This window comes from Syngnathus leptorhynchus, unplaced genomic scaffold (assembly GCF_054491065.1).
Source record: "Syngnathus leptorhynchus isolate UIUO unplaced genomic scaffold, UIUO_Slep HiC_scaffold_150, whole genome shotgun sequence".
NCBI classification, from domain to species: Eukaryota; Metazoa; Chordata; class Actinopteri; order Syngnathiformes; family Syngnathidae; genus Syngnathus; species Syngnathus leptorhynchus.
The window spans coordinates 7,501-25,000 of record NW_028232117.1 but is presented as its reverse complement, the minus strand read 5'-3'; positions in this window follow the sequence as shown (position 1 = coordinate 25,000).

Sequence of the window (17,500 nt, the reverse complement as noted above, 5' to 3'; positions counted from 1 at the left end):
GATAGAGGTCGGACGGTGTGTGTGGACGGCTTCCCGTGGTGCCGCCGCTATCAAGCCGGAGGGTTTGAGAAACGACATTCGCGGAAGGACCGGCGCGGCCGGCGGACGCTCGCACGCGCGGCGCCCGACACTCAGCCGCTCGCTCGGCCTCCGTGGATCGTGGCTAGGTGGGATGGATGCCAAACCGGGTCGTCTCGGTCTCGCCGCAGTACGGTCGCGCCGGGGCCTGCGGGGCGGCGCGGGGAGCGCACGCTCACGCGGCGGCCGGGGCGCTAGAGTGCGACCCGCAGTGGGTAGGAACCGTCCACCCGACGTCGGACGAGCCGAGGCCGATGGGGGCCCTACCAAGGCGGGTCATGAGTGCCAGTCGGTCAGTTGGGTGAGGGGGTACTCGGAGGCCCGCCGGGAGCAGACGGGCGACCGGGGATGGGGGGCGTACGCGGGCGGGCGCCGGGAGAAGACGGCCCGTCCGGGGTCGAATCTCGGCCTGTGTTTTCGGAGCCGGCCGGGCATCACGCTCCCTCCTTGGATGGACAACATTCGTAGTTGACACTTTGTGTCATTTTATCCGAGCGGGCGGGCGCCTCGAGAGGCGGACCGTCCGGGGCGACTCTCGGCCTGTGTTTTCGGAGCCGGCCGGGCCTCACGCTCCCTCCTTGGATGGACAACATTCGTAGTTGACACTTTGTGTCATTTTATCCGAGCGGGCGGGCGCCGCGAGGCGGACCGTCCGGGGCGACTCTCGGCCTGTGTTTTCGGAGCCGGCCGGGCATCACGCTCCCTCCTTGGATGGACAACATTCGTAGTTGACACTTTGTGTCATTTTATCCGAGCGGGCGGGCGCCTCGAGAGGCGGACCGTCCGGGGCGACTCTCGGCCTGTGTTTTCGGAGCCGGCCGGGCCTCACGCTCCCTCCTTGGATGGACAACATTCGTAGTTGACACTTTGTGTCATTTTATCCGAGCAGACGGGCGCCGCGAGGCGGACCGTCCGGGGCGACTCTCGGCCTGTGTTTTCGGAGCCGGCCGGGCATCACGCTCCCTCCTTGGATGGACAACATTCGTAGTTGACACTTTGTGTCATTTTATCCGAGCGGGCGGGCGCCTCGAGAGGCGGACCGTCCGGGGCGACTCTCGGCCTGTGTTTTCGGAGCCGGCCGGGCCTCACGCTCCCTCCTTGGATGGACAACATTCGTAGTTGACACTTTGTGTCATTTTATCCGAGCGGGCGGGCGCCGCGAGGCGGACCGTCCGGGGCGACTCTCGGCCTGTGTTTAAGGAGCCGGCCGGGCATCACGCTCCTTCCTTGGATGGACAACATTCGCAGTTGACACTTTGTGTCATTTTATCCGAGCAGACGGGCGCCGCGAGGCGGACCGTCCGGGGCGACTCTCGGCCTGTGTTTTCGGAGCCGGCCGGGCATCACGCTCCCTCCTTGGATGGACAACATTCGTAGTTGACACTTTGTGTCATTTTATCCGAGCAGACGGGCGCCGCGAGGCGGACCGTCCGGGGCGACTCTCGGCCTGTGTTTAAGGAGCCGGCCGGGCATCACGCTCCTTCCTTGGATGGACAACATTCGCAGTTGACACTTTGTGTCATTTTATCCGAGCAGACGGGCGCCGCGAGGCGGACCGTCCGGGGCGACTCTCGGCCTGTGTTTTCGGAGCCGGCCGGGCATCACGCTCCCTCCTTGGATGGACAACATTCGTAGTTGACACTTTGTGTCATTTTATCCGAGCAGACGGGCGCCGCGAGGCGGACCGTCCGGGGCGACTCTCGGCCTGTGTTTAAGGAGCCGGCCGGGCATCACGCTCCTTCCTTGGATGGACAACATTCGCAGTTGACACTTTGTGTCATTTTGTTCGGCCTGTGTTTAAGGAGGCGGCCGTCCTCCACTCGGTCCGTGTTTAAGGAGCGACACTCGCGCTCCGGTTCGGCCTGTATTTAGGGAGGCGGCCGTCCTCCGCTTGGTCTGTGTTAAGGGCGACACTCTGTCCATGTTTGAGGAGCCTGGCCCTGACGCTCCTCTCCGGCCTGTGTTTAAGGAGGCGGCCGTCCTCCCCTTGGTCCGTGTTAAGGGCGACACTCGGTCCATGTTTGAGGAGCCTGGCCCTGACGCTCCTCTCCGGCCTGTGTTTAAGGAGGCGGCCGTCCTCCCCTTGGTCCGTGTTAAGGGCGACACTCGGTCCATGTTTGAGGAGCCTGGCCCTGACGCTCCTCTCCGGCCTGTGTTTAAGGAGGCGGCCGTCCTCCCCTTGGTCTGTGTTAAGGGCGACACTCGGTCCATGTTTGAGGAGCCTGGCCCTGACGCTCCTCTCCGGCCTGTGTTTAAGGAGGCGGCCGTCCTCCCCTTGGTCCGTGTTAAGGGCGACACTCGGTCCATGTTTGAGGAGCCTGGCCCTGACGCTCCTCTCCGGCCTGTGTTTAAGGAGGCGGCCGTCCTCCCCTTGGTCCGTGTTAAGGGCGACACTCGGTCCATGTTTGAGGAGCCTGGCCCTGACGCTCCTCTCCGGCCTGTGTTTAAGGAGGCGGCCGTCCTCCCCTTGGTCTGTGTTAAGGGCGACACTCGGTCCATGTTTGAGGAGCCTGGCCCTGACGCTCCTCTCCGGCCTGTGTTTAAGGAGGCGGCCGTCCTCCCCTTGGTCTGTGTTAAGGGCGACACTCGGTCCATGTTTGAGGAGCCTGGCCCTGACGCTCCTCTCCGGCCTGTGTTTAAGGAGGCGGCCGTCCTCCCCTTGGTCTGTGTTAAGGGCGACACTCGGTCCATGTTTGAGGAGCCTGGCCCTGACGCTCCTCTCCGGCCTGTGTTTAAGGAGGCGGCCGTCCTCCACTTCCTTCCATGCACCACCACATTCGCAGTTGACACTTTGCCATTTTTTCAGAGAGGTGACACTTAGTCGTTTTTTCGAAAGTTGACACTTAGTCGTTTTTTCGAAAGTTGACACTTTGCCGTTTTTTCAGAGAGGTGACACTTAGCCGTTTTTTCGAAAGTTGACACTTAGCCGTTTTTTCGAAAGTTGACACTTAGCCGTTTTTTCGAAAGTTGACACTTAGTCACTTTTTCGCCACAGTGACACCTCCAGCGCGTGCCACGGCGCTTTTCAGGTCTTCTATCCGACCTTGTGCTGTCGAGGACGGCGTGTCCGACGCCGTGGGGAGACCAGCACCATCTCCTCCATATTCGTAAACGGGGTGCTTTGGAAAACGGGGGGAAAGTCGATGAGTACACTGACTACTGGGACCATTTCATTGTACTCTGGCGCACCTGAAGACCAAAAAAGGTACTGCACCTTAGCCCGGGTACCTCACCCCCTGGTACCTCGAGGAGAACTTAGAAAAATTTCGACAAATTTTTGGTGAGCTCCAGGGAGAGAGGCTGATTTTTCGCTTTTTGAGGCCGACCGCCGAACCGGCGCGGGGCGGACTCACAAGCCCCGCAGAGCCGTGGGCACTTAGTCGTTTTTTCAGAGAGGCGACACTTAGTCGTTTTTTCAGAGGCGACACTTAGTCGTTTTTTCGAAAGTTGACACTTAGCCGTTTTTTCGAAAGTCGACACTTAGCCGTTTTTTTGGAAAGTTGACACTTAGTCGTTTTTTCGAAAGTTGACACTTAGTCGTTTTTTCGCCACAATTGGCTCTGAGCTCCAGGGGGAGAGCCTGGTTTTGCCTTATTTCAGGCCGGCTGGGGAACCGGCGCGGGTCGGATGCACGAGCCCGGCAGAGCCGTGGGCACTTAGAAAATTTTCGCCGATTAAGCTGGGACCTCCAGGCGGAGACCGGCATTCCTCGTCCTCGGGGTTCGACCCAGGAACCGGCGCTGGGCAGACGCCGTAGCCACGCAGAGCCGTGGGCACTTAGAAAATATTCGCCAAGTTGGCTCTGAGCTCCAGGCGGAGAGGCTGGTTTTGCCTTATATCAGGCCGGCTGGGGAACCGGCGCGGGTCGGATGCACGAGCCCGCAGAGCCGTGGGCACTTTGCCATTTTCTCAGAGTCGACACTTAGTCGTTTTTTCAGAGAGGCGACACTCTGTCGTTTTTTCGAAAGTTGACACTTTGCCGTTTTTTCAGAGAGGCGACACTTAGCCGTTTTTTCAGAGATGTGACACTTAGCCGTTTTTTCAGAGATGTGACACTTAGCCGTTTTTTCAGAGATGTGACACTTTGCCGTTTTTTCGAAAGTTGACACTTAGCCGTTTTTTCGAAAGTCGACACTTAGCCGTTTTTTCAGAGATGTGACACTTTGCCGTTTTTTCGAAAGTTGACACTTAGCCGTTTTTTCGAAAGTTGACACTTAGTCGTTTTTTCACAGATGTGACACTTAGAAACTTTTTGCCAAGTTGGCTGTGAGCTCCAGGAGGAGACCGTTATTTTTCGTCATTCGAGGCCGACTGCGGAACCGGCGCTGGGCGGACGCCAAAGCTCGGCAGGGCCGTGGGCACTTAGAAACTTTTTGCCAAGTTGGCTGTGAGCTCCAGGAGGAGACCGTTATTTTTCGTCATTCGAGGCCGACTGCGGAACCGGCGCTGGGCGGACGCCAAAGCTCGGCAGGGCCGTGGGCACTTAGAAACTTTTTGCCAAGTTGGCTGTGAGCTCCAGGAGGAGACCGTCATTTTTCGTCATTCGAGGCCGACTGCGGCACCGGCGCTGAGCGGACGCCAAAGCTCGGCAGGGCCGTGGGCACTTAGAAACTTTTTGCCAAGTTGGCTGTGAGCTCCAGGAGGAGACCGTTATTTTTCGTCATTCGAGGCCGACTGCGGAACCGGCGCTGGGCGGACGCCAAAGCTCGGCAGGGCCGTGGGCACTTAGAAACTTTTTGCCAAGTTGGCTGTGAGCTCCAGGAGGAGACCGTCATTTTTCGTCATTCGAGGCCGACTGCGGAACCGGCGCTGGGCGGATGCCAAAGCTCGGCAGGGCCGTGGGCACTTAGAAACTTTTTGCCAAGTTGGCTGTGAGCTCCAGGAGGAGACCGTTATTTTTCGTCATTCGAGGCCGACTGCGGAACCGGCGCTGGGCGGACGCCAAAGCTCGGCAGGGCCGTGGGCACTTAGAAACTTTTTGCCAAGTTGGCTGTGAGCTCCAGGAGGAGACCGTTATTTTTCGTCATTCGAGGCCGACTGCGGAACCGGCGCTGGGCGGATGCCAAAGCTCGGCAGGGCCGTGGGCACTTAGAAACTTTTTGCCAAGTTGGCTGTGAGCTCCAGGAGGAGACCGTCATTTTTCGTCATTCGAGGCCGACTGCGGCACCGGCGCTGAGCGGACGCCAAAGCTCGGCAGGGCCGTGGGCACTTAGAAACTTTTTGCCAAGTTGGCTGTGAGCTCCAGGAGGAGACCGTTATTTTTCGTCATTCGAGGCCGACTGCGGAACCGGCGCTGGGCGGACGCCAAAGCTCGGCAGGGCCGTGGGCACTTAGAAACTTTTTGCCAAGTTGGCTGTGAGCTCCAGGAGGAGACCGTTATTTTTCGTCATTCGAGGCCGACTGCGGAACCGGCGCTGGGCGGACGCCAAAGCTCGGCAGGGCCGTGGGCACTTAGAAACTTTTTGCCAAGTTGGCTGTGAGCTCCAGGAGGAGACCGTCATTTTTCGTCATTCGAGGCCGACTGCGGAACCGGCGCTGAGCGGACGCCAAAGCTCGGCAGGGCCGTGGGCACTTAGAAACTTTTTGCCAAGTTGGCTGTGAGCTCCAGGAGGAGACCGTTATTTTTCGTCATTCGAGGCCGACTGCGGAACCGGCGCTGGGCGGACGCCAAAGCTCGGCAGGGCCGTGGGCACTTAGAAACTTTTTGCCAAGTTGGCTGTGAGCTCCAGGAGGAGACCGTTATTTTTCGTCATTCGAGGCCGACTGCGGAACCGGCGCTGGGCGGACGCCAAAGCTCGGCAGGGCCGTGGGCACTTAGAAACTTTTTGCCAAGTTGGCTGTGAGCTCCAGGAGGAGACCGTTATTTTTCGTCATTCGAGGCCGACTGCGGAACCGGCGCTGGGCGGACGCCAAAGCTCGGCAGGGCCGTGGGCACTTAGAAACTTTTTGCCAAGTTGGCTGTGAGCTCCAGGAGGAGACCGTCATTTTTCGTCATTCGAGGCCGACTGCGGCACCGGCGCTGAGCGGACGCCAAAGCTCGGCAGGGCCGTGGGCACTTAGAAACTTTTTGCCAAGTTGGCTGTGAGCTCCAGGAGGAGACCGTTATTTTTCGTCATTCGAGGCCGACTGCGGAACCGGCGCTGGGCGGACGCCAAAGCTCGGCAGGGCCGTGGGCACTTAGAAACTTTTTGCCAAGTTGGCTGTGAGCTCCAGGAGGAGACCGTCATTTTTCGTCATTCGAGGCCGACTGCGGCACCGGCGCTGAGCGGACGCCAAAGCTCGGCAGGGCCGTGGGCACTTAGAAACTTTTTGCCAAGTTGGCTGTGAGCTCCAGGAGGAGACCGTTATTTTTCGTCATTCGAGGCCGACTGCGGAACCGGCGCTGGGCGGACGCCAAAGCTCGGCAGGGCCGTGGGCACTTAGAAACTTTTTGCCAAGTTGGCTGTGAGCTCCAGGAGGAGACCGTCATTTTTCGTCATTCGAGGCCGACTGCGGCACCGGCGCTGAGCGGACGCCAAAGCTCGGCAGGGCCGTGGGCACTTTGCCACTTTTTCGCCACAATTGGCTGTGAGCTCCAGGAGGAGACCGTTATTTTTCGTCATTCTAGGCCGGTTGCAGAACCGGCGCGGCTCGGATGCACGAGCCCGCAGAGCCGTGGGCACTTAGAAAAATTTCAGAGAGGCGACACTTTGCCATTTTTTCAGAGAGGTGACACTTAGTCGTTTTTTCGAAAGTTGACACTTAGCCGTTTTTTCGAAAGTTGACACTTAGTCGTTTTTTCGAAAGTTGACACTTAGTCGTTTTTTCGCCAAAGTGCCCACCTCCAGCGCGTGCCACGGCGGTTTCCAGGTCTTCTATCCGACCTTGTGCTGTCGAGGACGGCGTGTCCGACGCCGTGGGGAGACCAGCACCATCTCCTCCATACTCGTAAACGAGGTGCTTTGGAAAACGGGGGGAAAGTCGATGAGTACACTGACTACTGGGACCATTTCATTGTACTCTGGCGCACCTGAAGACCAAAAAAGGTACTGCACCTTAGCCCGGGTACCTCACCCCCTGGTACCTCGAGGTGAGCTCCAGGGAGAGAGGCTGATTTTTTGCTTTTTGAGGCCGACCACCGAACCGGCGCGGGGCGGACTCACAAGCCCCGCAGAGCCGTGGGCACTTAGTCGTTTTTTCGAAAGTTGACACTTAGTCGTTTTTTCGCCGATTTTGCTGGGACCTCCAGGCGAGGACCGGCGTTTTTCGTCTTCCGGGTCCGACCCGGGAACCAGCGCCGAGCGGACACATTCGCTCGCTAGTGCCGTTGGCACTTAGAAAATTTTTCGTTTGTCATGAGCTCCGGGCGGAGACCGGCGTTTTTCGTCTTCCGGGTCCGACCCGGGAACCAGCGCCGAGCGGACACATTCGCTCGCAAGTGCCGTTGGCACTTAGAAAATTTTTCGTTTGTCATGAGCTCCGGGCGGAGAGCGGCGTTTTTCGTCTTCCGGGTTCGACCCGGGAACCAGCGCCGAGCGGACACATTCGCTCGCTAGTGCCGTTGGCACTTAGAAAATTTTTCGTTTGTCATGAGCTCCGGGCGGAGACCGGCGTTTTTTGTCTTCCGGGTTCGACCCGGGAACCAGCGCCGAGCGGACACATTCGCTCGCTAGTGCCGTTGGCACTTAGAAAATTTTTCGTTTGTCATGAGCTCCGGGCGGAGAGCGGCGTTTTTCGTCTTCCGGGTTCGACCCGGGAACCAGCGCCGAGCGGACACATTCGCTCGCTAGTGCCGTTGGCACTTAGAAAATTTTTCGTTTGTCATGAGCTCCGGGCGGAGAGCGGCGTTTTTCGTCTTCCGGGTTCGACCCGGGAACCAGCGCCGAGCGGACACATTCGCTCGCTAGTGCCGTTGGCACTTAGAACATTTTTCGTTTGTAATGAGCTCCGGGCGGAGAGCGGCGTTTTTCGTCTTCCGGGTTCGACCCGGGAACCAGCGCCGAGCGGACACATTCGCTCGCTAGTGCCGTTGGCACTTAGAAAATTTTTCGTTTGTCATGAGCTCCGGGCGGAGAGCGGCGTTTTTCGTCTTCCGGGTTCGACCCGGGAACCAGCGCCGAGCGGACACATTCGCTCGCTAGTGCCGTTGGCACTTAGAAAATTTTTCGTTTGTCATGAGCTCCGGGCGGAGAGCGGCGTTTTTCGTCTTCCGGGTTCGACCCGGGAACCAGCGCCGAGCGGACACATTCGCTCGCTAGTGCCGTTGGCACTTAGAAAATTTTTCGTTTGTCATGAGCTCCGGGCGGAGAGCGGCGTTTTTCGTCTTCCGGGTTCGACCCGGGAACCAGCGCCGAGCGGACACATTCGCTCGCTAGTGCCGTTGGCACTTAGAAAATTTTTCGTTTGTCATGAGCTCCGGGCGGAGACCGGCATTTTTCGTCATTCGAGGCCGACGGGGGAACCAGCCGGAGCGGACACGTTTGCTCGGAAGAGCCGTTGGCACTTAGAAAAAATTCCGTGTCTCGTGAGCTCCAGGGGGGACAGGCTGGTTTTATTCATCCGTAGCCGACATGGGAACCAGCGCGGAGCGGATTGGTGTTGCGCTGCCATATACCTCATCTCTCTCAAGAGTCCCCCCCTTATACGTGCCGATGGTGTTTTGGAAAACGGGGGGTAACTGGATGAGTACACTGACTAGTGGGACCAAGTACACTAATAGCCCCTGGTACCTAAAATGGAAGTATAGAGGCCGACTTTCGGGCAAGATCACGCCGGGTTAGGCTTCCAGGACCTCGGCTAAGCAATTTTAACGGGTTGCCCGGTTCTTTTTTGAACCAGCCCGGTTCTTTTTTTTTATCCAGCCCGGTTCTTTTTACACTTCCAGCTGGAGCTCGGGAGCGGCTTTTTGCACAAGATCACGCCGGGTTAGGCTTCCAGGACCTCGGCTAAGCAATTTTAACGGGTTGCCCGGTTCTTTTTTGAACCAGCCCGGTTCTTTTTTTTTATCCAGCCCGGTTCTTTTTACACTTCCAGCTGGAGCTCGGGAGCGGCTTTTTGCACAAGATCACGCCGTGTTAGGCTTCCAGGACCTCAGCTAAGCAATTTTAACGGGTCGCCCGGTTCTTTTTTGATCCAGCCCGGTTCTTTTTTTTATCCAGCCTGGTTCTTTTTACACTTCCAGCTGGAGCTCGGGAGCGGCTTTTTGCACAAGAACACGCCGTGTTAGGCTTCCAGGACCTCGGCTAAGCAATTTTAACGGGTCGCCCGGTTCTTTTTTGATCCAGCCCGGTTCTTTTTTTTATCCAGCCTGGTTCTTTTTACACTTCCAGCTGGAGCTCGGGAGCGGCTTTTTGCACAAGAACACGCCGTGTTAGGCTTCCAGGACCTCGGCTAAGCAATTTTAACGGGTTGCCCGGTTCTTTTTTGAACCAGCCCGGTTCTTTTTTTTATCCAGCCCGGTTCTTTTTACACTTCCAGCTGGAGCTCGGGAGCGGCTTTTTGCACAAGAACACGCCGTGTTAGGCTTCCAGGACCTCGGCTAAGCAATTTTAACGGGTCGCCCGGTTCTTTTTTGATCCAGCCCGGTTCTTTTTTTTATCCAGCCTGGTTCTTTTTACACTTCCAGCTGGAGCTCGGGAGCGGCTTTTTGCACAAGATCACGCCGTGTTAGGCTTCCAGGACCTCGGCTAAGCAATTTTAACGGGTCGCCCGGTTCTTTTTTTTATCCAGCCCGGTTCTTTTTTTATCCAGCCCGGTTCTTTTTACACTTCCAGCTGGAGCTCGGGAGCGGCTTTTTGCACAAGATCACGCCGTGTTAGGCTTCCAGGACCTCGGCTAAGCAATTTTAACGGGTCGCCCGGTTCTTTTTTGATCCAGCCCGGTTCTTTTTTTTATCCAGCCTGGTTCTTTTTACACTTCCAGCTGGAGCTCGGGAGCGGCTTTTTGCACAAGATCACGCCGTGTTAGGCTTCCAGGACCTCGGCTAAGCAATTTTAACGGGTCGCCCGGTTCTTTTTTTTTATCCAGCCCGGTTCTTTTTTTATCCAGCCCGGTTCTTTTTACACTTCCAGCTGGAGCTCGGGAGCGGCTTTTTGCACAAGATCACGCCGTGTTAGGCTTCCAGGACCTCGGCTAAGCAATTTTAACGGGTTGCCCGGTTCTTTTTTGAACCAGCCCGGTTCTTTTTTTTATCCAGCCTGGTTCTTTTTACACTTCCAGCTGGAGCTCGGGAGCGGCTTTTTGCACAAGAACACGCCGTGTTAGGCTTCCAGGACCTCGGCTAAGCAATTTTAACGGGTCGCCCGGTTCTTTTTTGATCCAGCCCGGTTCTTTTTTTTATCCAGCCTGGTTCTTTTTACACTTCCAGCTGGAGCTCGGGAGCGGCTTTTTGCACAAGAACACGCCGTGTTAGGCTTCCAGGACCTCGGCTAAGCAATTTTAACGGGTTGCCCGGTTCTTTTTTGAACCAGCCCGGTTCTTTTTTTTATCCAGCCCGGTTCTTTTTACACTTCCAGCTGGAGCTCGGGAGCGGCTTTTTGCACAAGAACACGCCGTGTTAGGCTTCCAGGACCTCGGCTAAGCAATTTTAACGGGTCGCCCGGTTCTTTTTTGATCCAGCCCGGTTCTTTTTTTTATCCAGCCTGGTTCTTTTTACACTTCCAGCTGGAGCTCGGGAGCGGCTTTTTGCACAAGATCACGCCGTGTTAGGCTTCCAGGACCTCGGCTAAGCAATTTTAACGGGTCGCCCGGTTCTTTTTTTTATCCAGCCCGGTTCTTTTTTTATCCAGCCCGGTTCTTTTTACACTTCCAGCTGGAGCTCGGGAGCGGCTTTTTGCACAAGATCACGCCGTGTTAGGCTTCCAGGACCTCGGCTAAGCAATTTTAACGGGTCGCCCGGTTCTTTTTTGATCCAGCCCGGTTCTTTTTTTTATCCAGCCTGGTTCTTTTTACACTTCCAGCTGGAGCTCGGGAGCGGCTTTTTGCACAAGAACACGCCGTGTTAGGCTTCCAGGACCTCGGCTAAGCAATTTTAACGGGTCGCCCGGTTCTTTTTTTTATCCAGCCCGGTTCTTTTTTTATCCAGCCCGGTTCTTTTTACACTTCCAGCTGGAGCTCGGGAGCGGCTTTTTGCACAAGATCACGCCGTGTTAGGCTTCCAGGACCTCGGCTAAGCAATTTTAACGGGTCGCCCGGTTCTTTTTTGATCCAGCCCGGTTCTTTTTTTTATCCAGCCCGGTTCTTTTTACACTTCCAGCTGGAGCTTGGGAGCGGCTTTTTGCACAAGAACACGCCGTGTTAGGCTTCCAGGACCTCGGCTAAGCAATTTTAACGGGTCGCCCGGTTCTTTTTTGATCCAGCCCGGTTCTTTTTTTATCCAGCCCGGTTCTTTTTACACTTCCAGCTGGAGCTCGGGAGCGGCTTTTTGCACAAGATCACGCCGGGTTAGGCTTCCAGGACCTCGGCTAAGCAATTTTAACGGGTCGCCCGGTTCTTTTTTGATCCAGCCCGGTTCTTTTTTTATCCAGCCCGGTTCTTTTTACACTTCCAGCTGGAGCTCGGGAGCGGTTTTTTGCACAAGATCACGCCGTGTTAGGCTTCCAGGACCTCGGCTAAGCAATTTTAACGGGTCGCCCGGTTCTTTTTTGATCCAGCCCGGTTCTTTTTTTTATCCAGCCCGGTTCTTTTCACACTTCCAGCTGGAGCTCGGCAGCGGCTATTTGCACAAGATCACGCCGGGTTAGGCTTCCAGGACCTCGGCTAAGCAATTTTAACGGGTCGCCCGGTTCTTTTTTGATCCAGCCCGGTTCTTTTTTTATCCAGCCCGGTTCTTTTTACACTTCCAGCTGGAGCTCGGGAGCGGCTTTTTGCACAAGATCACGCCGTGTTAGGCTTCCAGGACCTCGGCTAAGCAATTTTAACGGGTCGCCCGGTTCTTTTTTGATCCAGCCCGGTTCTTTTTTTATCCAGCCCGGTTCTTTTTACACTTCCAGCTGGAGCTCGGGAGCGGTTTTTTGCACAAGATCACGCCGTGTTAGGCTTCCAGGACCTCGGCTAAGCAATTTTAACGGGCCGCCCGGTTCTTTTTTGATCCAGCCCGGTTCTTTTTTGATCCAGCCCGGTTCTTTTTCCACTTCCAGCTGGAGCTCAGCAGCGGCTTTTTGCACAAGATCACGCCGGGTTAGGCTTCCAGGACCTCGGCTAAGCACTTCTAACGGGTCGCCCGGTTCTTTTTTTGAACCAGCCCGGTTCTTTTTACACTTCCAGCTGGAGCTCAGCAGCGGCTTTTTGCACAAGATCACGCCGGGTTAGGGTTCCAGGACCTCGGCTAAGCAATTTTAACGGGCCGCCCGGTTCTTTTTTTGATCCAGCCCGGTTCTTTTTACACTTCCAGCTGGAGCTCAGCAGCGGCTTTTTGCACAAGATCACGCCGGGTTAGGCTTCCAGGACCTCGCCTAAGCACTTCTAACGGGCCCTGGTCCACCCCTGCCAGCGCATTTCAAAACTTGGCATTAATTTCGACCTAAGAGACGAAGTCTGATTTTTTTCTACCACTTGGGCGGCCTTTTTGCACCCAGAACACCCGCACCGGCACCATAAATTCGAAGGGTGCCGAGTGCGTCGGCGCAGATTCTGCGACGGAGTGACACTTCCCTCTTGTGGACATTCGGCGGTAGGTGAAATGCGCACTCGGTCTTCTCTTTTCTTTTCCTTCCAGTGAAACTTTGGCAACATTCTGCGAGCTGCTGGCTTCCAGAACCTCGGCCAAGCAGGTGGAGGATTTTTTTCCACTTCCAGCTGGAGGTGAGGAGGGACTTTTTGGGCAAGATCACGCCGACTTAGCAAGCAAGGTGGAAGTGCCAGCATGCTCCGTGGCTGGAAGTGTGGATGTGCCAGCACCCTCCCTGCCTATGGAAGTGTGGAGCTCCAGCACCCTCCCTGCCTATGGAAGTGTGGAGCTCCAGCACCCTCCCTGCCTATGGAAGTGTGGAGCTCCAGCACCCTCCCTGCCTATGGAAGTGTGGAGCTCCAGCACCCTCCCTGCCTATGGAAGTGTGGAGCTCCAGCACCCTCCCTGCCTATGGAAGTGTGGAGCTCCAGCACCCTCCCTGCCTATGGAAGTGTGGAGCTCCAGCACCCTCCCTGCCTATGGAAGTGTGGAGCTCCAGCACCCTCCCTGCCTATGGAAGTGTGGAGCTCCAGCACCCTCCCTGCCTATGGAAGTGTGGAGCTCCAGCACCCTCCCTGCCTATGGAAGTGTGGAGCTCCAGCACCCTCCCTGCCTATGGAAGTGTGGAGCTCCAGCACCCTCCCTGCCTATGGAAGTGTGGAGCTCCAGCACCCTCCCTGCCTATGGAAGTGTGGAGCTCCAGCACCCTCCCTGCCTACGGAAGTGTGGAGCTCCAGCACCCTCCCTGCCTACGGAAGTGTGGAGCTCCAGCACCCTCCCTGCCTACGGAAGTGTGGAGCTCCAGCACCCTCCCTGCCTATGGAAGTGTGGAGCTCCAGCACCCTCCCTGCCTATGGAAGTGTGGAGCTCCAGCACCCTCCCTGCCTATGGAAGTGTGGAGCTCCAGCACCCTCCCTGCCTATGGAAGTGTGGAGCTCCAGCACCCTCCCTGCCTATGGAAGTGTGGAGCTCCAGCACCCTCCCTGCCTATGGAAGTGTGGAGCTCCAGCACCCTCCCTGCCTATGGAAGTGTGGAGCTCCAGCACCCTCCCTGCCTATGGAAGTGTGGAGCTCCAGCACCCTCCCTGCCTATGGAAGTGTGGAGCTCCAGCACCCTCCCTGCCTATGGAAGTGTGGAGCTCCAGCACCCTCCCTGCCTACGGAAGTGTGGAGCTCCAGCACCCTCCCTGCCTACGGAAGTGTGGAGCTCCAGCACCCTCCCTGCCTACGGAAGTGTGGAGCTCCAGCACCCTCCCTGCCTATGGAAGTGTGGAGCTCCAGCACCCTCCCTGCCTATGGAAGTGTGGAGCTCCAGCACCCTCCCTGCCTATGGAAGTGTGGAGCTCCAGCACCCTCCCTGCCTATGGAAGTGTGGAGCTCCAGCACCCTCCCTGCCTATGGAAGTGTGGAGCTCCAGCACCCTCCCTGCCTATGGAAGTGTGGAGCTCCAGCACCCTCCCTGCCTATGGAAGTGTGGAGCTCCAGCACCCTCCCTGCCTATGGAAGAGCCACCTCCGCGGGCATGCTGCTCAACCACGCCGGCCCAGAGTTCCAGCCGCTCGGCTACACTCTCTCACAAGCCCCGCCTGGAGCTCCCCAGCCCGCCCCTGGTACCTCAACTACCGAGGCCAGCCGCTCGACCAGGCCGGCCCAGAGTTCCAGCCGCTCGGCTTCACTCTCTCACAAGCCCCGCCTGGAGCTCCCCAGCCCGCCCCTGGTACCTCAACTACCGAGGCCAGCCGCTCGACCAGGCCGGCCGAGAGTTCCAGCCGCTCGGCTTCACTCTCTCACAAGACCCGCCTGGAGCTCCCCGCCCCACCCCTGGTACCTCAACTACCGAGGCCAGCCGCTCGACCACGCCGGCGCAGAGTTCCAGCCGCTCGGATAAGCTCTGTCACTCACCCGCCGCGCAGCCACCGGTAACGGGGAAATGTCGCCGCCTGGCGGACACGCCGTTGTAAATGAATGGGCTTTCGCACTTAGTGCAATTTTCGCCAACTCTCTGACTGGAGCTATGGAAGTATGGAGCTATGGAGCCACCAGCCACCCAGGCTGGAGCTATGGAGCCATGGAGCTCTGGTGCTATGGAGCTCTGGAGGTATGGAGCTATGGAGCTATGGAGCTATGGAGCTATGGAGCCCTGGAGCTCTGGAGGTATGGAGCTATGGTGCTATGGAGCTCTGAAGCCATGGAGCTCTGGTGCTATGGAGCTCTGGAGGTATGGAGCTCTGGAGGTATGGAGCTATGGAGCCCTGGAGCCCTGGAGCTATGGAGCCCTGGAGCTATGGAGCCCTGGAGCTATGGAGCCCTGGAGCTATGGAGCTATGGAGCCCTGGAGCTATGGAGCTATGGAGCTCTGGTGCTATGGAGCTATGGAGCTCTGGTGCTATGGAGCTATGGAGCTCTGGTGCTATGGAGCTATGGAGCTCTGGTGCTATGGAGCTATGGAGCTCTGGTGCTATGGAGCTATGGAGCTCTGGTGCTATGGAGCTATGGAGCTATGGAGCTCTGGTGCTATGGAGCTATGGAGCTCTGGTGCTATGGAGCTATGGAGCTCTGGTGCTATGGAGCTATGGAGCTCTGGTGCTATGGAGCTCTGGTGCTATGGAGCTATGGAGCTCTGGTGCTATGGAGCTCTGGAGCTCTGGAGGTATGGAGCTATGGAGCCACCAGCCAGCACCCTCCGTGGCTGGATCAATGGAAGTGTTTTAGGTACCAGGCAGCCAAAGGGCCGAGGCCTCACGCTCGACCACGCCGGCGCAGAGTTCCAGCCGCTCGGATAAGCTCTGTCACTCACCCGCCGCGCAGCCACCGGTAACGGGGAAATGTCGCCGCCTTGTGGACACGCCGTTGTAAATGAATGGGCTTTCGCACTTAGTGCAATTTTAGCACACTCTCTGACTGGAGCTATGGAAGTATGGAGCTATGGAGCCACCAGCCACCCAGGCTGGAGCTATGGAGCTATGGAGCTCTGGTGCTATGGAGCTATGGAGCTCTGGTGCTATGGAGCTATGGAGCTCTGGTGCTATGGAGCTATGGAGCTCTGGTGCTATGGAGCTATGGAGCTCTGGTGCTATGGAGCTATGGAGCTCTGGTGCTATGGAGCTATGGAGCTCTGGTGCTATGGAGCTATGGAGCTCTGGTGCTATGGAGCTATGGAGCTCTGGTGCTATGGAGCTATGGAGCTCTGGTGCTATGGAGCTATGGAGCTCTGGTGCTATGGAGCTATGGAGCTATGGAGCCACCAGCCAGCACCCTCCGTGGCTGGATCAATGGAAGTGTTTTAGGTACCAGGCAGCCAAAGGGCCGGGGCCTCACGCTCGACCACGCCGGCGCAGAGTTCCAGCCGCTCGGATAAGCTCTGTCACTCACCCGCCACGCAGCCACCGGTAACGGGGAAATGTCGCCGCCTGGCGGACACGCCGTTGTAAATGAATGGGCTTTCGCACTTAGTGCAATTTTCGCCAACTCTCTGACTGGAGCTATGGAAGTATGGAGCTATGGAGCCACCAGCCACCCAGGCTGGAGCTATGGAGCTCTGGAGGTATGGAGCTATGGAGCCCTGGAGCTATGGAGCTATGGAGCCCTGGAGCTATGGAGCCCTGGAGCTATGGAGCTATGGAGCTCTGGTGCTATGGAGCTATGGAGCTCTGGTGCTATGGAGCTATGGAGCTCTGGTGCTATGGAGCTATGGAGCTCTGGTGCTATGGAGCTATGGAGCTCTGGTGCTATGGAGCTATGGAGCTCTGGTGCTATGGAGCTATGGAGCTCTGGTGCTATGGAGCTATGGAGCTCTGGTGCTATGGAGCTATGGAGCTCTGGTGCTATGGAGCTATGGAGCTCTGGTGCTATGGAGCTATGGAGCTATGGAGCCACCAGCCAGCACCCTCCGTGGCTGGATCAATGGAAGTGTTTTAGGTACCAGGCAGCCAAAGGGCCGGGGCCTCACGCTCGACCACGCCGGCGCAGAGTTCCAGCCGCTCGGATAAGCTCTGTCACTCACCCGCCGCGCAGCCACCGGTAACGGGGAAATGTCGCCGCCTGGCGGACACGCCGTTGTAAATGAATGGGCTTTCGCACTTAGTGCAATTTTAGCCAACTCCGTGGCTGCAAGTATGGAAGTATGGAGCTATGGAGCCACCAGCCAGCACCCTCCGCGGCTGGAGCTATGGAAGTATGGAGCTATGGAGCTCTGGGGCTATGGAAGTATGGAGCTCTGGGGCTATGGAGCTCCGGGGCTATGGAGCTCCGGGGCTATGGAGCTCCGGGGCTATGGAGCTCCGGGGCTATGGAGCTATGGAGCTCCGGGGCTATGGAGCTATGGAGCTCCGGGGCTATGGAGCTCCGGGGCTATGGAGCTATGGAGCTCCGGGGCTATGGAGCTCCGGGGCTATGGAGCTATGGAGCTCCGGGGCTATGGAGCTCCGGGGCTATGGAGCTATGGAGCTCCGGGGCTATGGAGCTCCGGGGCTATGGAGCTCTGGAGCTATGGAAGTATGGATGATCCAGCACCCTCCGTGGCTGACCGCTGGTGCTCGGGGCCGGTGAACTCGGCACCCGCCGGAGGCGGGTGCCTCGGTGACCGCCGTCGCTTGGGGCCAGTGAACTCGGCACCCGCCTTCGGCGGGTGCCTCGGTGACCGGTTGTCGCTTGGGGCCAGTGAACTCGGCACCCGCCTTCGGCGGGTGCCTCGGTGACCGGTTGTCGCTTGGGGCCGGTGAACTCGGCACCCGCCTTCGGCGGGTGCCTCGGTGACCGGTTGTCGCTTGGGGCCGG